The sequence below is a fragment of the Bidens hawaiensis genome, unplaced genomic scaffold (genome assembly GCF_021521415.1).
Source record: "Bidens hawaiensis isolate Kalapana, Puna unplaced genomic scaffold, B.hawaiensis_p1.1 tig00032532_1, whole genome shotgun sequence".
In the NCBI taxonomy this organism is placed as follows: domain Eukaryota; kingdom Viridiplantae; phylum Streptophyta; class Magnoliopsida; order Asterales; family Asteraceae; genus Bidens; species Bidens hawaiensis.
In genome coordinates, this window is record NW_027495564.1 from 124,013 (window position 1) to 149,683 (window position 25,671).

Genomic DNA, 25,671 nt, shown 5'->3' on the forward strand with positions numbered 1-25,671 from the left:
TGTCCTTATACCCTACCATAGCTTTGCTATTGGTGGGATATACTGAGTACGATGATGATATTTACCATGTCCGAGTACTCCGAGTACACCCAATTTCTCAGTCGGTCGCCTAGGGTCCCGCCTAGCGACTTTTACAACTTGCTTTATAGTGGTATATACAATCTCAACAACCAAATACAACAAGATGAATGACTCTACTGATATGTTGTCTGCATACTTTATAGCAACTATTAAACAAAAACTGTAATATGATCAAAATGATTGTTATAGATCATTGCATATATTATAATGTAATTAAACAAGTAAGAACGTGTTATTTAGTTATAAAAACTTTGTCCTTAATAAACTCGATAACCGACGTATACTCGTCAAGAATCCTCTCGTCTATACGACTTCTAATCAACGGTGGGAAGAATAACCACATACCCGTCATCACCACGAACACCCCCGTCAACGCCCTCCCTATTAAATCCGCCCCCCACAACCGCCCACGGCCACGGGCTATCCATCTCTTCACAACCATCTCCACCACAACACACACTCCATGTAACACGAAAAACGAAGTCATTTCCCACGTAGGCGCCTCACGTGACAAGTGGAAAACAAATAGCTCGTGCATCAACCCCGAGGCAATAAATGACACCATTACCCCCGCGAGTGGGGCCCACTTATGGTTAGAAAAAGCTAACCGAACGGGTTTGTATACCGTGTGACGCAATGTAGTTGTTACCATTAGGTTCCACCTTCCCCAAAAGTTTTGCAATGATGTTGCGAGGTACGGATGGTCGGATGACGGTTCGAGCTCTAGTCCGGTTAACGAAAACAGCAGGGAGTTTATAATGGCGACGGTGACCTCGATTGCGAGAAATAGTAAAACACAGTAGACTAGCATTGTGATGTTTGGATGAAATAGATGCTTGTAGTTTATCACTATATGTATAAGTATGGAGAAAATGAGAACCTGTATCCCTGATTTGAGTAAGAAATATATGTCAATTGTTATATCAAGGGATAAGATCGATACCGGTACTTTGGGGTGTTCATGGTTCGGTTCGAAACCGCGAAACCGCCCAAACCGGCCATCGGTTTGGTTTCGCGGTTGGTTTTTTTTCTTTACTCTCGATTGGTTGGTTTGAAAATTTCCAAACCGTAGTGAACGGTTTGGTTTACGGTTTGAACCGAAAACCAACCGCATAAAACCGGACCCGACCGTATGATTTATTTATTTATATGTATTTTTAAAATATTTCATAATATATATGTGTATATAAATTTATAACTAGACACATAGTATTTTGTATTATATATATGTGCATATACGCATAAACACTACTAAATATTGACAAATATTGATAATAAACAAAAAAAAGTGGGCTAAGCACAAATCAAAAATGCAAGAAAACATTAATTGGCTTTTTATTTTGTTAAATGAGATCCTAAAAAGGTAAAAATTAGTTGTTTGTTAAATTACATAAATCATTGTGAGTTGTGTAATATTTACATATCATGAATTATTTTGAACATATTGTATAAACACCGAACAAGACCAATCCGCGAAACCAAACCGTTATTAACGGTTCGGTTTAAGAGTTCAACGGTTCGGTTTTGGTTTACGAAAATCAAAAACCGTTACTAACGGTTCGGTTCACGGTTTGACCTAAAAACCGCGAAAACCGGACCGTGAACACCCCGGCAGTACTGAACCAATAATTATATTAAAAAAACAGGTGAAATAATTATATTAAAAAAACAGGTGAAATAATTATATTAAAAAAAATACTGGATACCGGTACTGAACCAATACTGTACCGAAAAATAATTATATTAAAAAAACAGGTGAAATCATATATTGGATATTGGTACTGAACTAATACTGTACCGCAAAATAATTATATTAAAAAAACATGTGAAATCATATATTGGATACCGGTACTAAACCAATACTGTACCGAAAAATAATTATATTAAAAAAACAGGTGAAATCATATATTGAATACCGTACCTATTTTTTTTAGGTCGGTATTGGTACTAATTGGTATAGGTATTTTTAATGGTACCGATAATGATCGGTACTAAACCAAATAAAGAGGTATGGTATTCGGTATATGGTTTCACTCATTTTCAGTATTGTTAGAAATACTGATACTGAAAACAGGAAAATCGACTAATCGAGTACCGGTATTTGTAAAAAAGTTCATCGGTACCATTAAGAATACAGAAATCGAATGGTACCGATACTGATAACATGGAAATCAAATACCGGTGCCGGTATCCGTACAGTACTGGTGTTCGGCAGAAAACGTTCAAACACTCAATGATACCATTAAAAATACAGAAACCGAATGGTACCGTACTGATATCGAAAACTGGTAAATCGAGTACCGTTATAAATACGATACCACTATTTGGTAAAAAATGTTCAACATTACCATTAAAAAATGGAAGCTTAGTGGTACCCATACCGAAACAAGGAAAATCGAGTACATGTATCGGTTTGGAATCGTACCGGTATCAGTACGATACGGGTATTTAGTAAAAAAGATGTTCATTAGTACCACAATAGAAATACCGAAACAAAATGGTACCGACACCAAAACAGGAAAATGGGTATTAGTATAAAATGCTCCTAGCTACATTAAAAATACCGAAACCAAAAACTGGAAATGTTCGGTATAAAATGTTCATCGATACCATTACAAATACCGAAACTGAAAACAGAAAAATCAAGTACCAGGACTGGTTTGGTACCGTGCCGTATAAGTACAGTCCATTAAAAATGTTCAATAGTACCATTTAAAGTACAAACACCAGGTGGTATCGAACCGAATACATCACTTATATTCCAATATTCGGTAAAAAGAAAACAGGAAAATTGAGTCCTAGTGGTATTCGGTAAAAAAAATGTTCATGGGTACCATTAAAAATACCAAAACGAATGGTACCGATACCAAAGATAGGAAACCGAGTACCGGTACTGGTTCAGCATGGTACCACTACCATTAAAAATACCAAAACCGAATGATACATATACCTAAAACAGGAAAATCGAGTACCATTATTGTTGCAAAAGTCGCTAGGTGGTGGCAAGTCAGTCGACTAGGGAGTTGCGACTTGCGAGTACCCGGCCTAGTCGGGGATTTTTGTAACTATGGGCACCGGTACGTGCGGTATGGTGGTGCGATAAAAAAATGTTCAACTGTAACATTAAAAATACCTAAACCAACTGGTATCGATTCCCAATACAGGAAAACAAGTACCGATACAAATCTTAGTACGGTACCGATATTTGGTAAAAAAACGCTTTTGGGGACCATAAAAATACTGACACAGTATGATAGATTGATATCTAAACCTAAAACAGGAAAATCTAGTATCTGTGCCACTTCGGTACGTTACCATTAAAAAAAACTATACCAAATGGTACCGATACTAAAAACAGAAAAAAGGGGTATCGGTACCGGTTAGGGAGGGTATCACTAGAGTACCGATACTTAATTGGTATAAAATACCGATACCAGTTTGGTATGGTACCGGTACCATTAAAAAATGTGGAACAGAATCGTAACGATACCAAAAACAAGAACATTGAGTTCCGTTAAAAATGTTCATTGGTACCATTAAAAACACCGAAACCAAACCAAATGGTATCGGTACCACCTCAGTACAACACCAATATTCGGTAAAAAAATGTTTGTCAGTACCATTGAAAATATAAAAATAACAAAACTGAATGATACCAATACTGATACGAAAACAAGAATATCAAGTACCGGTACCAATAAAAAAAGTACCGGTACTTTAAATGTTAAAAAAAAGTTGTCGGTAACATTAAAAATACTAAAACTGCAAGGTACCAGTACCGAAAACAGATAAAAAAAAAAAATATTCATACCTAACTGGAACCGACCCGGAGGCGAATTCTCACAACTAGCATCTCTACTTTCGGATTTAATCGGTAACGAGGCGACGGTAACGAACCGAACAAGCGAATCGGACGGGTGAAACGGAGAGTGATCGAGATCGAATGCGAAGCGGATGAGTTTGAAGTTTGTAAGCCATGAGGTGAAGGAGGAGGAGATGGCAGTGGTGGCAATGGAGGAGCATTGGAGGGGTAAAATGGTGAATAAGTAGATGATGGGGGTTATAGAGATGAGTCTGTAGATGCCTTTGGGGATGTTTGATGATATGTAGTAGCAGTAGGATAAGGAGAGTGTGAGTGATGATATGTAGATGATGAGGGTGGTGATCATGGGTTCCATGGTTGTGTTGCTTGACTTTTAGATTTGTTTAGATTGAACGAATTTGAAGCGAGTAGATTGGAATATAAAGTACACAACTAGGTGTTTGTGCCTTGTGGGGCTTTCTAAATGTGACACTTCTAAATTTGGTTTTTTTATGTGACTATAATAGTTTGGAATATAAAATAAAATATAATTATAAAGATATAAAAAAATATTATTTAATTAAGAATAAAAGAAAAAAAAACAGTGATTTTTAGTATAGTTTAGTGTAAAGTTGGGTGGTTTATTTATGGGTGTTCTTTATTGTTTGGTACTTTGGTGTTGTTTTTTTTAGCTTCTTGCTAGTTTTAATATTTTAATCTTTGTTGGTCGTTCAAAAAAAAAAGTGTAATAGATGGAACCGGGTTCGGGCATGATCGGGTTTTGGAAAATCAGATATTGGTAATACCCGGGTTGGGTTCGGGTGTGGGTCCGAGTATTGTCTCTAAAAACCATACCTATGCATCGGGTTTGGGTCGGTATAGAACGGGTATTCTAAAACCAGTGTTAAATACACTATTTCCGGGTAGTTAAAAAACCTTATTTCAGGTTTTTTCGGGCCTTTTTTCCAAGTAATCGAATTGGAGAATGAAGCTACCGATGAATGTTGTGAGGGCGTTGATACATGTGGCAGCAATATAAAGCTAGAATCATGTTATGATTAATATTGTTTCTGTATTGGTATGTATTAACTATGGCTGCCAGTATTAAAGCTTTAATAGCTAATAAAATTGGTTTATGCGATGGATCTGAAATCGGATTTGGATCTGGATCCGAGACTCCGTTACCGACGCATTTAGGATTTTGATCGGAAGCTGTTTATGATCCGAAACTGAAATCGAATCCGAATCGAGACTCTTACCAATAACATATTTCTTTTTTTTTTCTCATTGATTGGTGAGAGAACGTGGAGTTCATATTTTTAAAACATAAATACAACTAATACATCTTAAAACACTTATAAATCATATTATTATTTCATATCCATAAACTAAGAATAAAAATAAACGGAAATGGAAGACTTAGACGAACTCACCATACTGTATGCCTATGATTTTTATTTATTCTATTAATTCAGAAGCTGCTATGTATATATAATTTTATATACAAGGGACATACCCGGAAAGGCACCAGCAAATCCATAAGGTTTTTCAACCAACTTGTCAATGGGACGTAAGATGGCAACCGATTCTTAATAACACTCGAGATAATTAATAAAGTAAATATAGTGATTTTAATGAGCAAAATTGTGTCCATTCTTAACCTTATGATTATAATATATTTCTCCAATTCTCCTATATGTTTCCATTTCCCCTACTACGCCCAATATGGCCCACGACCTACCGGCCCATCTCGCACCTTCTCCACCTCTGGCCCAAACAACCCCCTTCCAAATCGCACGGCCCAACCAACCACTTCACCACATGCCACTTCTCCGCAGACTCGGCCACAAAGCCGTCTCTGAGATTTCGAGTGTCCAAGACAAGTATAAAAATGGGCCTTATATAAATTTTATGTTCAGATCTTTTGGCTTAATTAAACATAAACAGACTAATTGCTAAATTACTTGGCACTTTTTCCAGATTCTTTTAGTCTAAGTTTACTTGACAATGCTTTTAAAAGATTCTTATATCATATAAAGAAAATTAAAAAATTTGTGTGCCACCGAAAGCATTCCTTAAACGGCCGTCGAGTCTAGGATGGGATCTGGACCGACCCTGATTAGCCGATTATTATCAAATACCAGCAACATGAGGTAAAATCAGATTCTTAACAAATGTGCAACATCATTGATCATGTCTTATTTTTGTTAGTTTATGTGTGTTGTTTAGTAAATTGGCACAATAAAACGAAAAAATATGAAAACAAATGAACTTGACATATAATGATAATGTATTATTATTAAAAACTAGGTTAGTAACCCATGTAATACACGGGTTGAATAAAAAATATAATATCAATAAAAAAGATTTTATATACATAGTATAATTTAGGAATGTATAACAATTTCTCATGAAATTAAATATTACATTATATATAGATTTGAAAAAAGATTAAATACAAAAATTGTTCATAAAACCTTCAAATATCTCATTGTACATAACATATGCGATTTTCCCATATTAATTATTCAATTGTACGAAAGGATAATTTTTAAGTTTTAAAATGGTAAAATAAATCAAGAGTCAAATTAAGTTTAACTAATTTTCATATAAGACAAATTCTAGGTATAATTTTCATATAAGGCAAATTCTAGGTATTTAGATGTACACACGCTCGAAAAAAGACTTTTAATAGTTTAGGCATATGTTAGTTGTTTTACCCAAATCAAAAGAATTTTTATAATAATAATATTTTAAAATAAAGTATTTAAAAAATTAGATTAAAAGACGTAATAAATAAATAAACATTAAACGTTTTTTTTTTATTTCTGAAAATCACATTAAATGAGAGTTAATGAAAATTTAATTTAGAAATTTTAAAAATAATAGTAAATGCAGCAAATTAATTTAATAGATTTAAATAAGGTTTAATTTTAGAAATAGCTTATGTGTCATCATATGTGGACACTTTAGAAAGATGTTATGTATTCATATTGTTTTGTTTTAATATATTAGTAAGATGATATTAAAAAGTAAAGGCAAGATATAAACTTCATGTCTAATAACTTAATAACATTAATTTTGTATATAAGAAAAAAAAATTGTGTATGCAGATATCGTCATGTGAAAAATGGAAATGCATTACTTAAATTTCAGACCCATGTTTTATTAACATAAATTTCGCATAAAAAGTTCATGTTATCGAAAACTAACTTGGTTAAACATTGTCAGGAAAAAAAAAAGCACGGTGAAAAAAAAAAAGGTTGAAAGTTGGGTCTGTCCTAATGCATTTCTTTAGTTGGATTTGCGCCGGCTAATTGCTCAGAGTTTGCCTGGATGATTAAAAATTCAATTTTCCCAATCAAATAATGCAATATTCTTTTCTTAATTTTAATATTTTTTTTCTTTTTTTCACTCACAAATAAAATAAAATGTAAAAATTAAATACAGGGAGTGAATAGTAAGTTTCAGTATGGACTAAAAACAAGAAATCTTTGTATAATTCTGAACTTCAGAGATAAAGATAAAGTTAAGAGCCAAATGTGAACGTCTTATACCCTGTTTAAGAGGTTGTGACGTAAGATTTGTGGTTACTTTGGGGTAACCAGTGAACACCCTTTTGTTTCTTGCCAATTTGCGAACTCTATATGGCAGATTATCTCTCAATGGTGTGGTATCCCTTTGATCTATGCTTTTAGTACAAAGTACGTTTTGAAGTTGCACAAGTTTCTTAAAGTTTTGATGGAGTTGGCCAAGGTAATTAATGTGTTGGCCTATCAATGTGACCGCTCTTACTACTTTTTAGTGTAAATCAGTATATGGAAGCCCTGAAATGATTTGGTTTTCACCAATCATCCTATGGGTTCGAAATCGATCTAAGAAGCTATTGATTACTTGGGAGGATCGGCATGGGTGGATCTTTGTGTGGCTAGGCCAGGTCACAGCCCACCCTACTTAACTTTTTCGCTCAGTAGTATAACTTTTTTGAAAAGATCAAAAAGAATATATGTATTGAGTCTGATTCATCCAAATTATATTGTTCAAAATCATTCGGCCCACTCATATTATGTGTTCAAGATCCGCCATTGAGGATCGGTGAAACTTTAGTTTATGTATTATGGGTGGGTAGTTTGGGTTCTTTCTATGCTTTTAATTCTTTAAATCCATAAAAGTTAAGATTCCCTTTCTATTTTGGTAAATTTTACTCTTTACTATTCTTCGTAACTATTTTTCAATGGGAATTGACTAAACCTGCAAAGTAGTACAACTGTTGTATGTTGTATACAGATGTGAACATGCTAGGGCTATGTGTCGCGGAGAGGTTCAAAATAGGAGGGATTTTTATACATGGCCAAGGGAGCAATATGTAGTCCAGAGAATGGTGTTGTAGCCCACAAATCACCCCAATGCTTACTCGCCAAGTCACAAGTCCATCAAACAAGCCGACAACAAATATATGCCCCCCCCCCACACACACACTATCGCCCACTTATTGTCTGGGGGCAATGTTCTCGTCCAATATCGCCTCAAACGAGGATTTGTCGCCCCACTATACATAGTCTTATAGCCTTAAAATTCCATTTAAAAGGACTACATGCATGACTACTTTACACCAAGTTAACAAATGGAAGATGGCAAAGAACTCAAAACCTTCATCAACTTATGGTGTGTTGCCATCTCCTCCATCTGCTACTGCTACTTAATCACATCTCAGATCGCCCATGGCGTCCCGAGGCTACTCTCTCTTCTCCCCACCATCACCATCTTCTCCATCATCCCATTCCCAATCTCCACCGTCCATCTCGCCTTCCCTGCATTCTTCTTCCTCGTATGGCTCGGTAACTTCAAACTGTTACTCTTCGCCTTCAACCGTGGCCCTTTATCTTCCGAACCGCGGTTACCACTCCTCACTTTCATTTGCATTGCTTTGCTTCCGATCAACCCTAAACAGATTGATCGGAAGCAACACATCAAGAATCCAGCTTCATCGCATAATTGGATTATGTTGATGCTTAAAGCTGCGATTCTCACGATGATAATACATGTTTATCAATACAAACATAACCTTCACTGGACGGTTATCGCAGTTCTCTACTTTACACATATGCACATTGGTTTCGAGTTAGGGTTTACCATCACTGCGTTATTGGCAAAGGGTTTTCTTGGTTTTGATTTCGAGATTGAACCGCAGTTCAATGAACCTTTCCTGGCTACATCGCTTCAGGATTTTTGGGGCCGAAGGTGGAACCTTGTGGCCTCGAGTATCCTTAGGGCTTCTGTGTATAATCCAGTTCGCATAGTCTCAAACCGAGCTCTTGGTATGTTTTGGAGCCAGCAATTGGCGATTATTGTGACTTTTGTGGTTTCGGGACTAATGCATGAGTTGATGTTTTTCTATTTGATGCGTGTTCCACCTACGTGGGAGGTGACGTGGTTTTTTGTACTGCATGGAGTGTGTATCGCTGCTGAGGTGGCTGTCAAGAAGGCTGTTAATGGCAGGTTTCGGTTACATAGGGTGGTGGCGTGGCTGCTTGGGGCGACGTTTTTGCTTGTGACTGGCGTCGGGTTGTTCTTTGCAGAACCAATAAGAAAGGGTTTGGATGTGAAGATTATAAGCGAATATTCCGTCTTGTTAAGATTGTTCATGTCTGCTTTATGGAGTGAAAATGTGATCAAGTTTATGTTTTATGTGTAATATTAATTATGATCTTAGTAATAATCATATTACTTAAGAGGATAATATAAGAATAAAAGCTAGAAAGAAATATTATGGGTCTTTAATCAAGCGATTGTACTTTCCATCGGTATCACACTTATCTTCGGTAGGTTGAACACATTTAATTTCGTATTATCTGCAACCCTTTCCATTAGATCATTAGCCAGATCTTAGGCCACCATATTCTTCTTATTGATTTGCATATATGGGGACCATAACTTTATAAGTCTTTATTACTTGGGTATACCTGAAAAAAGGAATCAAACATTATACTACAATAAACTGAACGAGTAGAATAGAAACAACATATTAATGATTCAAAATAGAAATATATAGCAAACAAACTTACGTGTCATACGTTAAATATGAATCCACTAAGTTTTGGCACAAACAATACTTCTTTAAAAAGTCTACAAAGAACTTAGATCACAGATATGATGATCTAACAAAACTAACAACACTCAATAACGTTTAACAGATCAAATCTAACATAGATGATCTAGAACTCAATAAGAATCGATAGAGAAAACTAAAAGATGAAAACCTAAAAGAATATATCGACTAACTAAAACAATCTGCTTCTCTTTTCTAATATACCAAACTAAATCACAAAAAACCCAATAATGGGCCTTGGGCCTTGGGCCTTGACTTAAACTTCATCCCAATATCCAGCAGCCTTCCAAGCCCAGCATCAGCATCAACAATATCAGCCCGTCAAACTTTCCGTCATGGAACATCCAATTATTCCTCAAACAAAAAATACACACCAATTAAACGCAAATATAAACCAGTACAAAATATTGAATTGTAGATACTATATATTTTATACAAGTTTAATCACTAACGCTGCAACGCATGTAGTGTAATCACCAATACATACATTGTACTATATATGTAAATATGCATGTAATCGTTATATGCGTAGTCGGTAATGCTTAGGACTGGTTTGATCGCCAATGTGTACATTATACTAATAATGCATGTTTAGTGTAATCACCAATGCGTGCACAAAAATATAAACAATAACACATGTAGTGTAATCTCTCACACATATACTATACTAAGAATGCATATATGGTGTAATCACCAATGCATACATCAAGGTAAACCAGTTTACATAAGGTGTAATAACCAAGACATATGCCTACTAAACTATATAACTAGTAACAATGTAGGGTAATCTCTCACGCACATACTATACTAATTAGAATATATATATATATATATATATATATATATATATATATATATACACACCAATGCATACACTAAGGAAAACTAGTTTATATAAGGTGTATTAACCAACACATATACCTACTTAATTATACAATTAGTAGAATATGTAGTGTAATCATCAATGCTTACTATACCAAGAATGTGTATATAATGCAATCACCAATGGATACACTAAAATATTTATACTATATTATTAAATATATTGGAATGACATAAAGATAATTTCACCACACTACTTATAAGAGTGTTTTAAGGCCCCCGATCCCGGGTGCCCTACTTTCACGCTGGTTAGATTTACTCTTTCACATAATTCGGAAAATCAAAGTTAATTAAAACAAAATGCGGAATAATAAGTTAGCTATTCTTACAAACATAAGTACTTTGTCTTAAACTGGAATAACATAAGTCTTAACATAAATATGAATAACACGTGACACTTCTTTTCTTTGATGCCAATCTTCGTTTATTTGCCCCGGGTCTCCCTTTAAGCAACCTATCACATCCTACTCACATGTGTGCATACTAAAATTCAGCTACGTTGAGTGAGTTCTAGTTAATCAATTAACATACAATACTTCCATGTTCATACTTATACGCGTCCGGAGATACGTATTTCGTACTTTACTTGCTATTACTTATTCATATATACTTTACGCACATACATACGTATTTACGCACTTTCTTTCCTACTTTCCTATGGTATACCGTGACTATTCTACTTCTACTATCTCGGATATTATTAGGGTCTGGTCCCTCAATCTCAGATATTTTTAAGGGTCTGGTCCCTTCTATCCCAGATATTAATAGGGTCTTGTCCATACTGTCTCATATATTATTAGGGTCTGGTCTCTACTGTCTCAGATATTATTAGGGTCTAGTCCCTCTATCTCAATCTCAGATATTATTAGGGCCTGGTCCCTACTGTCTCAGATATTTTAAGGTCTAGTTTCTCTATCTCAATCTCAGATATTATTAGGGTCTGATCCCTGTCATCTCAGATATTAATATAGTCTAGTCCCTCTATCTCAATCTTAGATATTATTAGGGTCTGGTCCCTACTGTCTCAGATATTATTAGGGTCTAGTCTCTCTATCTCAATCTCAGATATTATTAGGGTCTGGTCCCTGTCATCTCAGATATTAATAAGGCCTGGTCCCTTTGTCTCGCTTAACCATACAACCATACATGTCCCGTCAATCGTCCATACGTTTTCTTCATAAGTTTCCTATCATACGCGCATACTTTACACATCTTTCAATTGCATGTATAATAATTATATTTATATACGCACATTCATACAATCAATTAATAATAACATAAAATAAATAATCATACGCATATCATACACTTATCACTTAGGATAAGTGTATTAACTATCACATAGGAGTATGCACACAACCCCGAAAAACGTCACAGAGAAAGGGGCTAGAACCCACCTGTAGACGATTCCTCTCCGAATTAATAGTAATTCCTTTCTTCAGTTGTGCCCGACTAACTGTTAATAACGCACACGTATTAATCTCTATATTTGCTTCTTTACTTATTTTATTAAGTTAACGAGGTTAACTGAACCGACACGTAGCCTTCTCAAACCGATCTTATTAATTTTAATATACTTAGCATTATTTATTAGTATTATATTTTGTATAAGTTAACCATTTATATATATATATATATATATATATATATATATATATATGTAGGCAAAATATATAATGAAAACCCACTTGAGTTGTGAAAACCCGCGAAAACCCTATGTAACATCGTTTTTTTTTTTACATGTAAAATATGTTGTAACATTTAATACAAAACATCGAAACATTAAAAAAAATTGTTTTGCTATTTTTTAACATTTTTTTACTAATTTTTTTATATGTTTTTAGGAGAGATAAAAAGTTATATTTATGTTAACATTTTTTATTAACTTTAATTCTATACCACAAGATTTGATCTTAATTAAAAGCATGTGGTTGAGAATGAGTTTCTAGAGTTTTCACAACTTAAGTGGGTTTTTATTTTTACCTAACCCTATATATGTATATGTGTATATATATATATATATATATATATATATATATATATTCACAACGTATTTCGAGCTCATGTGTTAAAGCTTTTCTCAATGGTCTTACGGTTGTAGGTTCCGACATGAGTTGGTTCTCGGTTTCAGTTTTTGTTTGAGTCAGGTTACGGGTTCTGGTCTCGTTTATCCTTATAGTATTCTCTTATAGCTAAAGCTTTTATTATAATTATTTATTATTATTATTATCTTCTTTTCTTTATTATTATTATTATTATAAATACAAAAAAAAATAAAATCTCTTTAATCCAATAAACAATCATATATTATAGAAGCAATAAAATCTCTTTATTTATTATTATTATTATTATTATTATTATTATACAAACACCCCTCACCAACCCCCCTCCCCACTTACTTCCATACCCCCCATGCTCTCTCTCTCTCTCTCTCTTCCAGTTATCGGAGACCGCCGCCGGCTTCTCCACTTCCAGCGACCAGGGCAACGCCGAGCAGGAGAAAGGGAGGGTGAAGGGACTGACTAAGATCGGTTCGAGTCACATGGATGATCTTCAAACTAGTCGCACACCAACTGATTCGCATCCAAATCCATTCGCTCCAATGATTCGCGCGGAATGCGAATCAAATTGCACCACCAATTCGCGCGACTTATTTCCGGTCAATCTATTCACATAAGGGTTTTTCCAGATCTGGTTTGCCTGTCAGTTTGGTGTTGGCCGTTTTTATTTGGATTCGGGTTTTATCTTCACAAATCTGAGTTCATTCAGATATTTCCGCTGGCACTTAGGCCGTTTGTGACTAACACGAAGGATAGGGAAAGGGGTTGAGGGTTCATTTCGGGTTCGGCTTTCCTTTGGGTTCGAATTCAAGGTCCATTAAGTCAGTTCGGGTTCCGCCGTCGCTCAGATCTGGGTTCGAACTCGTGCACCCCCGGACCTATTTGGGTTCTGTTTCGCGTTTTCTGGTTCGAGCCCCTTTAACCTGAGCCGAACAGCTTGGAACTCGGGTCTCGTTGAACCCGTTTACAACGATTATTATTGTTATTTGTATACTGCTAAACCTCATGATATTATTGTTATTATTATTAGTAGATTTGTTTGAAGCTTGTTTATCTCGGTTCGTTTTTTGTCAGTTTGGCTCGGTGTATGTGTTAATAATCTTAACGAGAAAGGAATCGAAATAAATAGAGTTAATGTCCATTTTCGTCCATGTGGTTTGCTACTTTCGTTACTTCAGTTCAAAGTTTGAAATTTTGTCAATTTAGTCCTTATAGTTTTAAACATTAGCCAATTACATCCTCTCGTCTAACAGCATCCAACTATGCCGTTAGTTTAAGGGGTATTTTTGTCTTTCTCCTGTTTATGTTTAGTTAATGATCAGTTTCGTTCTTGTGGTTTGATACTTTTGCTACTTCAGTCCAAAGTTTAAAATTTTTTCAATTTTATGTTTAATTTATTTAGTTTTTTTTTTCGTCTATGGTCTTTAAGAGCATAATCCAAGCCCAAAACCATCGAGCATCGACCAAAACAGGTTTAGGTTTACTCTGTCGATAACAATAATCATACCCCCCTTCGTATTTAGTTTCTAGACATTTTCTAAACTCTCCCCCATTGTGGAATTCATTAGTAAAGTGGTTAAGGTAATTCCCTAAAACCGTACTATACAGATAAAACTAAAATCGTTTCTTTGGTCAATGCATAATAGTTATGGTTTAGAGATTAACATATTGTAGCAACCATCTTGGTCGAAATCACATCAGGAGGTCGAATATTCAGCATTTCCATGTTTACTCAAGAAATCGATACACTAGATCGCATGTGTGTTCTTCAAATCGTGGTGTTGTTCTTGAATTCTTCATTTCGACTACAATTCTAGGGTCGAATTCGACGAACTCAAGAACAATACCATGATTTGAAGAATACACATGCGATTTAGTGCATCGATTTTTTGAGCAAACATAGAAATGCGGGATGTTCGACCTTCTGATGTTGATTTCGACCCAGATGTTTGCTACGATATGTTAATCTCTAAACCCTAACTATTATGCATTAATCAGATAAACGATTTTAGTTTTTTCTGTATAGTTCGGTTTAAGGAATTACCCTGACCACTTTACCAATGAATTACATCATGGACTGAAGTAGCAAAAAAAAAATTGAATAAATTAAACATAAAATTGGCAAATTTCAAACTTTGGACTGAAGTAGCAAACGTATCAAAGCACAGGAACGAAACTGGCCATTAACTAAATATAAATAGGAGAAAGACAAAAATACCCCTAAAACTAACGGCATAGTTGGATGCCGTTAGACGGGGGGCGTAATTGGCTAATGTTTAAAACTATAAGGACTAAATTGACAAAATTTCAAACTTTGGACTGAAGTGACGAAAGTAGCAAACCACAGGAACGAAAATGGCTATTAACTCAAATAAATATAAGGTTTACCTTTTAGTGTGATTAACTAGATCTTGAATGAATGGAAAGATGGATTGTGTGTATAGGAGATTTTTGTGTGTGTGTGGGTGTGTGCCAATGATAAGGATAAGGATGATTTAGGGTTTTTAGAGGTTTAAATATGCAAAGCTCAAAGGCTTTTAGGCCCATAATTGTCCTTAAGTCCATTAGCCTCTATTAACTTATACATTCTTCTAGAATATTTAATTAATTTAATTGACGTCTCTCGACACAACAACTAAAATAAACCCGAAATATTTTATTTATTTATTACTGAAACGAGGACCTCACAAGTTTTACTTAGATGCAACCTTTTAAACACAATTTACTACCTTTAAAGCTTTAAAACCCTTTAAAATATTAGCACCCTAAGTTTCAGGTTTGGAAGCTAGAAGTATAACCCTGATTGACTTACCAAGTAACTGTGAGACGTAATTTCTGTTGGGCCTACTCATCGAATCTATGATGGGTTGGTGTCATGTTTATCAAGTTGAGCACGTAACTTGGTTTACATATAATAAATTACTTGGTGAACAAGTCGAGCCAATGACTTGGATAACAAGGAATTTATTTATTAATTATTATTTAGATTTGTTTTTACCAATTAGTATTTGAATATGATTATAGTATTTGTATTCTAGTCTAGTTGGGTTTTCAAATCTAAATTAGTATATATACCCGAGCTTGTGGGTTATATCATTGAGAATTGTAACTTTTGAGTTAATGAAAATTATAGAGATTGAGCTTATGATCTAAATTCTTTTTTGTGTTCATCGATTCTGGTTACTAAACTTCATTAACATAAATATGACTAAGCAATCGCCTTGCTGACCTAGAAGTTTAACCAGTTAAGGCTAGACACTAACAAACCGTTTATCGGAAATTAAAATCCAACAAGATGAATCTATAAAAATCCAACTTTGATGCTATTTGAAACTCAAAACAACACATAAAACGTTTATAACCAAAATAGAGTCAATAATTACAAACAAGACACGTTAAACTAATGGTAAAAACCAGGTTTCATACATTAATAGCAAAGAAGTTAGATACCGTCACCATCATATTCTCGGATTTTCGGGATTTTATAATAAAGTATTAAGGAAATCAGAAAAATAAAGTAAATAAAGTCTTCTGGGTCTCGGTGTGTAATTTATTGGATTCACTCTACCTTTGTCGGGTTAATGTAAAGGGGTTGGTCTAATGCATGTGTGTACGGCCCCGATTATATAAACACTGAAACAAGACTTTAACGAGTATATGCTAAAGTCTTATGTTCTTGTAGCCTTATAGGCCCACCCTATTGTGATGCCAACTTCCTCATAAACAAAATAATAATTGAACACCATTACTATTAATTGCACCAGCAATTCACTTAATTGTTCACAAACACGTTTTTACCATTTGATCATGAGAAGCTTTTCTTTTCATGATGGAGTATATGTTTAAACACGTTTTCCGTATCCTATCAAATACCAAAACAACTTAATATGATATAATTAATAATATTTTCATGGCATCTCATAAATAATTAACATGTAACCAAAAATAAGCGGATCATTCATCAACCAAGTTAACGAGATAGAACCTTGTGTCATGGCTATGCATTATGCATTTCACTCACCATTTTGCACTATTTGCCACGTTAGCGTCACCTCACTGTCTTCTTTATCATTCACCCCACCACTCAACCGATGTCATACCCACCAATCCACCATTCTCCATTCCTCTTTTTTTTATATATATATTTTTATAATTGTAAGCGAGAGAGAGAGAGAGAGAATGGTCTGTTAAAGTTAACTACCGAACCATCTTTTAATTATATATGGCTTCCGGTACAAGGATGGAGTCTAGGAGTGCAAGTAAAGTTAACCGAAGGGTTATCGACAATTATCTTAATTGTTTTAATTGTATTGTTAGAGTCCTAGTTATAGTCTAAATGAATTTATGTGTATATATCAATTCATGATAAAGAAATTGTAATCAAGTTTTGAGTTATTTTTTAGTTCAATAAAATTGAAAAGTAATTTATTCCAGCATGATTAATCGTTTTACTCAAATACATTTATATCTATTCATTCACCACCTTGATGGTTTGCGTGGACTAGATCATTTTCACACCATGCCATACGTGAAATGGAATGAAGGAACGTGATGTTTCATAGTTACATTTTTCACGGTTCTGTGCCACCATTATCCCATACCCGATAGCCTAATATGTATCGAGTTCTCATGAGAAAAACTAATTAATGATGGAGGTGAGGTGTCATTCAGGTTTCAAATATTTGGTTATAAACTGAAAGAAATTATCCAAGAACATGGTACATAATTAATGTTCTTTAAATTGAAAGAACAAGACAGACTTTTCAAAAGAGGATAAAAAGACAATGATAATAATCATCACGTCATCTCTAACATCAGCACTCAAACTATCGATTATGATTTGTTTTCTGGAAGAGTTCTCACTTTTTTATCCATTCTCAAGGAATGACCCATCTAATTCCATTCATGAAAGAGTTTTATTCACACATCTTAAGCTATATAGACTGAGATGAGCTCGAGCATCCACAAATTGATCTCGAAATATCGGTTTCAACGATCGAATGACAAAACTTATTATTTCCTCTTCAAATCCCAATCCAATTTGTTCGAAGTTCACCGCACGGATGCCACTTCCTGAACATCTTGGAAAAAAATATAAAGAGTTAAGTGCCATTTTAGTACCGTGGTTTGTCCAATTACGCAGCTTTAGTACCGTTTTTGAATTTATTGCAAATGACTACCTCACTTTCCTAAAACTTGCAATTTTAGTTCTTTTTTCTAACTCCGTCTATTTTGTCCCTTAAGTCAGGGGCAAATTAGTAATTTCGATTATTTTATTTATTTTCTCTTCTGAGCTAAGTGTCATTTTCGTACCTGTGGTTTGTTCAATTATGCAACTTTGGTACCTTTTTTTTGAAAATTTTGCAACTGGATACTTTGATTAGTTTTGGATATATAGACAAACCAAAAGAGATATTACATATTACAATTAATAAATCATCTATAACCCTAAATGAACAAAATAACCCCCCCCCCCCCCCGCGGCCGCGCTCATTGATCCTTTAAACCTTAACCGTTGTTCATCTTCAAGTTCAATGAATTACGATATGGTTTTTTGCCTATGTGATTCGTCAACCGTCGTTCATCCATAAGTTCAATTGATGTTATACTAAGAGGTGCGAAGTTGTGTTATTGTTATTTGGCTTGATTATCCGATGTGTTAAAGAGCTATTATTATCATGCCTGAACTTTCGAAAATGCACATAAAAATATGCAAGAAAAATGGCTAAGATGAACTCGGATCTTGAGCTACTAGAATTAAATTGGCAATCAAGAACAAAAGGCTAAAACATATGTTATACATTTCATGGTTGTTTTTCATATTCAATCATGTATTTTAATTACCTTTTAATTGTAATATGTAATATGTAATGTTTCTTTTGGTTTGTCTATCTATAAAAAACTAATCAAAGTATCCAGTTACAATAAATTAAAAAAAAAAGGTACTAAAGTTGCATAATTGAGCAAACTACATGTATAAAAATGACATTTAGCTCAAAAGAGAAAATAAATAAAATAATCGAAATTACTAATTTGGTCCTGACTTAACAGACAAAATAGACGGGGTTATAAAAAAAGTACTAAAAGTGTAAATTTTAGAAAAGTGAGGTAATCATTTGCAATAAATTTAAAAGCAGTATTAAAGTTGTGTAGTTGGACAAACCACATGTACTAAAATGACACTTAACTCAAATATAAATCATAAGTTTTGAACACTCGGTCAAACGGTGACGAAAACCCTATTCATTTTGACTTTCTTTGATCAACTCGAATAATAACCAATTCCCGAACCAAAAATATCTCGCAAACACATTGTCTGATTCTTTATATTCAGGATATTCCATTGAGACCAAACAAAAACTTCAGGCAAAGCAAAATTGTAGTCTAGACAACACGAAATCAGGCCCAAACTTATATAAATTTGTAAGCCAAACTTAAGTTGTCTTGGACATGAAGCCCGCAATTATAATAGCAGCCCACATAATTTCTTAGCCCAAAACAATCAGAAATATTGTGTAACAATGCACATAACCATACCATTAGCCTAGCCACCACTCAAAAGTGTGTACACATATGAGGTTGCCGGCCACATCCTACCGGAGAATCGTGCTCAGTCGTCGTCACCTCCGTGAACACAACACACAACAACCGCCATACGTCATCATCGTTCCCTTAGCCACCAGGAGAGGCGACCATTCAACAATATGATGAGTGGGTGCTTGGTTGTGACTAATTATTAATAAAATTGCGCTTTTAGTTTAAATATTTGTTGGAATGTAATTTACTTTGATTCGTTTTAGAATTTCGTTGGTTAAGGTGAGAACTAGTTAAAATAATCAAATTAAACTAGCCATTAAATTGAAATAATAATAACTAAAGACGAGTAAGATTACCAGGATAATTTAAGTGCTAAGAATTCTACAATCTAATATTGGGTCAAGTTATTATACAAAGGGAGACAAATATGAGAAGGATGAAAATGATTTATAGTCACACAAAAAACCCTTTAAAAAAAATTAAATAAAAAATCTTAACTTAAAATTTAATTAAAAAAAACAAAAAAAAAGTAAAACACAAAAACGTTTCCACCGTCTTCCTCATTCTTAAAAAAAATGTTAAAGGAAAAGATCATTGTGTCTTTTTATTTATCATTGTATTTTGTGTTTATTTTCGTCGTTGATTGTGTCTTTTTTCCTTAACGTTGTGTCTTTTTTTTCTTGATATTGTGTTATATTACTCAACATTGTGTTATATTTTGTTCGGCATTGTGTTATATTTTGCGATTTATTGTGCCTTTTTTTAGTTATAATTGTGTCTTTTGTTCATTTTCGTCATTGTGTATTTTGTCTTTGCATTGTGTCTTTTCGGTTTTTTTTGAATGAGAATGACAAGGGAAACATTTTTGTTTTTTTAATTTTTTCGTTTTTTATTTATATTTTAAGTTATGATTTTTTTAATTAATTTTTTGAAATTTTTTTAAAGGTGTTTTGTATGGTCATAAATCCTTCTGACACTTTTTATTTTTATCTCCCTTTGTATTTTAATTTTTCCCTCTTTTTTTTTTGAACGACTAATTTGGATTTTATTTTTTCCCTCTTTTTTTTTTTTGAACGACTAATTTTGATCACTCACGAACCACTAGAGTATCATCGTGCCACCTGTGATACCACGCGATCATATCCACCACCAAGCCATCAATTCAGGAGGAAACTCAATATTTGAAAAAAACCCCCTCTTGTGAGATTCGAACCCAGAACCTAATGGTCACTAAGTTTTATCCCACCACCAAGATACCATTTAACTTTTCCCTCTAATGTTATATCTTGTAGTAATTTAATATTATAAAAGAAAGTTATAAAAGCTTTGCTCGACATTTTGCAGGTCCACCAAACTTTGATGGAGTGTTTTGTAGGTTTATGAGCATTTTAATTCACATACTGGATTCCAGGAAGACTAAAATTAATGCATGTGGATTTTTATGAAGAGTTTTGAATTAAATAAAACCAAGGGGACATCATGATTTAATGCACGGGTTAATATTAGTGTATTGAGTTTATATCACGTGGGCTTCAAATAATGAAGGTCGTGAATGGAATATTAGTGGATCACTTAGGCTGGAAAGTAACGAGGTTTTACATATGCACGAAAGTGGGTGCTGGGAGGATATCGCACATCGAACGGCAGTGCGGTTTTGCACAAGGGACGCAAGGTAGCAGCTCTTGGCTGCTATGCACGCAAATCAAGAGAAGGATACTCATGATGAGGCAAGGCTAATCTCATTGTAACTTCATTCGGGTGAATGGTTCGTTTCTGTCAAACATTAAACTTTGTTTTATTCATATTTGGATTAGTTTTTGGCATGAACAACGTTGTATGAACATAGTGATGTGTTGGTTTATTTGAAATATTTTCATGTGTTATTAATCCTTGCTTTACAACCCTTGTTTGGTTGATGACAAAACCTAGTAGCTTGTTGGATGACACGGAGTATGTTGATTCGCACTAGTAAATAGAATAATTGAAATATAAAAGATCTTCTGATAAAGACCTGCTTTTGATTACCACCTAAATTATCCAACTTTCCAACACCTTGTCTATGTGGTGTCCAATTAATCGAACGAGTTTTGTGTGAAACCTAGAACCTGAAATCTGGAGAAGATTACATTTTTCTTAAATTGTTTTAAAATCAATCTTTCAGCTTTCGCTTGACATCGTTTGTCCACGTTAGTTAGTTAAACTTATATTAAAAAATCAAACAAACTTTGTAATACTGACCAAATGTTCCTCATGGATACGATACCCAACTTACTCTAGCTATCTAGTTTAATTAGGTTTTTGCATGACTCGAACGACGGTCATCATCGTATACCACCGTAGCAGGTCACCGACGACCCGTCTTCACCACTACATCGACGACCCATCGCCGGAAAATCGTATTCCGGCTTCAACCAGTCAACTTCTAAACAACATCATCTAATGTACCTTAAGTTGTCGATTTAATGCAAAACAAACATTGCTAAACACAAATTGATTTCCAATTTCATGATAATGAACAGATCTGACTTTTACCAGCATCAACTCTTTCGCACACACCCTTTGTTCTTCTTGTTTTGCACAAAAAAAAAATATTAAGACGAATCTCAAAAACGGCACTGAATCCAGATCTATGAACCCATGACGAACTTCAAGCACCTTTATTTCCAAACTTTATTTCCAAGATCTTCAAACTTTATTTCCAAAACTTCAACGGGTCTTCAAAAACTTCAAGAAATTGGCGTCTCGGTTCGGATAATTACGGAATTAGAACTCGAATATCAAGAACAAAGTTGAATCAATTGATTTGACCCGCTCTGATACCATTTGTAGGTCCCCTAACGATGGATTTGGCAAACGAACAGATTTTGTTCTTGATAAACAATGGTGTAATCAAACAAACGAACAAAAATATAAAGATGCTATAAAGGATAATGAATGACTCCGTAATTGGTTTAAAAGATTGATAATATTAAACGAACCGATCTCACCCAAGGTGAGCTCCCATTGGGTGATTGATTACACCATACAAGACACGCATAAAACTAAAACTAAAGTCCTATTTATAGTCAAATAACAAGCATTTTAGAAGCGTTTTCCCCGTTGAAGCTAAACGTGTGCACCGAAGCTCTCATCTCGGATCCAGAATTTACGTCCACTTTAATTATTAATTTGACTATAAATATATTACGAGTTTCGCCATATTGATATCGCAAGTCACAAATTATTAGCCATATATGATGCATTTGACTTTTGAGCAAACCAATACATTGTGTTTTGTCCTTTGATCTAGCTATTCATGTTTATTTATTTAATTATTTATTTTTATTTTATTTTATTTTTTTTGAAAATTCAAAGTAGAACAAATCTAGTTTTACTTTTGTTTACTTGGAAAAATTATGAAGAAATGAGACGTAGTATTGGTTGTTATGAAGATACTCAAATCTAAATGCAACATTGTTATTTATTTTTTCTCTATTTTTGCTATTGAATACAACAAGAACTTGCAACCAGGTGAACCGCGTGAAAATCGGTTTAGTTTGTTTCATGGATTCCGGAACACATTTTTTATTTCGAGTTATACCTAGGGCTGTCACTTTTATCCGAAACCCGAAACCCAACCCGAAAAAACTCGTACCCGAACCCGAACTAACCCGATCAAAAAAACCCAAACCCGAACCCGAACCGAAGTAATTCGGGTTGGTTCTCGGGTTTGATTTATAAGTTTCGGGTCAACCCGAAAAACCCGAATAAACTTTTAGTTTTGAAAATAAATATATTTTTAGGTATAATAGGCTTTGTGTTAGTCACTAAAGTTATCAGAATCTGAGCCTAAGTCATTCCAACTATTATTGATCGATTGTTTATTGTTAATTTATGTTTTATAGTTTATTACTAATAGCAACCGTTATCGAACAACCAAATCACGTCTGATTGAAGACAGTTATGGTTCGAGTTAGTCACTTAGTTTTACTCTTCTTTTGAATTGTTTATAACTTTATCAAGTTATGTTTGTATATTATTTGATTATTTGCGTTACGAGCAAATAAGAATGCGTTGTTTTGATTTTAGCATTGAAGTTTTCTAATTTTTTTGTTTTTTTGCTTCATTTTTTAGTATACTTGAAACCCGATTAACCCAACCCGAAAAACCCATGGGAGATATGGGTTGGGTTTTGGGTTAAGATTTAAAACTTTGAAACCCGAAGAACCCGACCCAAAAAACCCGAAACCCGAAAAACAAACCTGAAGAACACCCCTAGTTATACTTTCCTCTTGCATGTTTGTAATATGAGCCGATGAAAACAAACCCGTCACAAAAAACCATAAAACGTAAATAAAACAAAAAAATTAAACTTTAACTCCGACTATAAACATAACATACTTTATACATTCATTTAGCATTTAATTTTAATACCTAAACAAGTCATACATGAAAAATACATATTTACAATATTTAAAAAAAAAAAAACTAAAAGTAGCCCGCATATATACGCGGGCTAAAAGCTAGTTTAATTAATAAATTAAATAGCATAATTCAGTAATCGTTAATATAGTCACTAATCTAGTAAATAATCAACTGATAAGGTACTATTACAATTTTTTTAAAATACCTAAATAGGTGAAGTGAGGGCCTGAAGCCATTTAGAATAAATTCATGAAAGTGTAGCGCAGGCCATTGACTAGAGCAGTGGACTGTGCGGGGGAGGTCGGAGATCCGCCGGTAGTCGGTGGCTCTTCAGTAGGTGGGTTACAACAATGCGTTGTGATTTGTTGGATTGTTCCTCATTTGAATGTTGATGATCGATGATGATATGTGGAGTTTTCAAATTTCTTATGTCAATCATAGCACCTTAAAATTATTTAAACTAGAGGTGTTCAAATTCATGTCTCATCGGTATATTCGAAATAATATAAAATTTTATATATTAAAAGTTATAGAAATACCCAAATATAAATAGAATTAGCTATATTAATATAATATTAAAAAAACAAGAGACTAACACGTCTTTGACTATGTGTTTTAGATGCTAACACGTCATTGACCATGTGTTTGGATACTTAACTCATTTTTGACCATGTGTTAGGAAGTCTAACACATTTTTGATGACGCGTTTGTAAAACACGTTGTCAAAAACGTGTTAGACTTCCTAACACATGATCAAAGATGAGTTAAAGGTGAACATATTTGGAATCCTAAAATTTAGAGGACAAAAATGGAATTTCTTTTCAAAGTATGTCCATTTTGAGAATTTACCCAGCAACTACACAATTAGAAAACAAAAATTACATAGCCATCATCTTTCATCTAGTCCAATTCAAATCCAAACTCTAAGCTATTTTTAATCCAGAAGAACTTAAAACCTTAATATCATTTAAAATTCCTCCACATTACTTGAATATTAGAAAATATGTTCGGAGTTCTCAAAATGCACCAACAAATCACCATGGTAATTGACTACACCATAATTATTAGTAATAATAGTTATTAATTATTATTAATAGTAGTAATAATAATTTGCAGGCTTCATCAATTTAATTGGGCAATGTTGCAATCAGAGCTAATTACTTCAATATTATGAAAATGAATAAACTATATAAGAAATTGACAGGCTTAATTAAAAATTATAATGGTTATCCACAGATGAGACAATTCCGAAAGTGTTTTTTCCCCTAAAGACCAACTAAACCATACATATGAGAAACGAACAAAACGGACCATATTCTTACAATCACCAAATCCAAATCACCTATGGACAAAAACATTTTCGTTCAAACTTTTATAATAATTGTAACTAATAACAAATTGCATGTTTGTAGTTAAAAAAATTGTATCTTTGAACTAGGGAAAATTATAACTGTTGTTGATTTGAATAGAAGAGAAAAAACGTCATTGATGGCAAGGTCGAACCTTTATTGAGCAAGAAGCTGACGGAACTAACCGAACTGAACAAGAATTGAGAAAAATCGAACCTCGTTAACAGAATCGAACAAAAATCAAACACTTGCATGGCTGAACAATGCTTTCTTTTAATAAATAAGATCCCTAGCCTTTAAAAAACAAAAGCCACCATTACACTTTTATAATAACATATGACTCATAAGATGATCAACTTATCAATTCTCCTAAAATTTTTAACTTTTAAACTAACTTAACTTTACTAACATGGGATATTTTTATTTTTCAAATAACTTGAAGTAGGT

The 25,671-nt window shown here is 33.9% G+C and overlaps 2 pseudogenes; one reads left to right on the plus strand and one right to left on the minus strand.

The window, feature by feature from the left end:
• Positions 1-313: 313 nt before the first annotated feature.
• LOC143583805 (putative long-chain-alcohol O-fatty-acyltransferase 5 pseudogene) lies at positions 314-4,259 on the minus strand (annotated as a pseudogene).
• Positions 4,260-8,507: 4,248 nt separating this feature from the next.
• LOC143583806 (long-chain-alcohol O-fatty-acyltransferase pseudogene) lies at positions 8,508-9,578 on the plus strand (annotated as a pseudogene).
• The last annotated feature ends 16,093 nt before the right edge of the window (positions 9,579-25,671 follow it).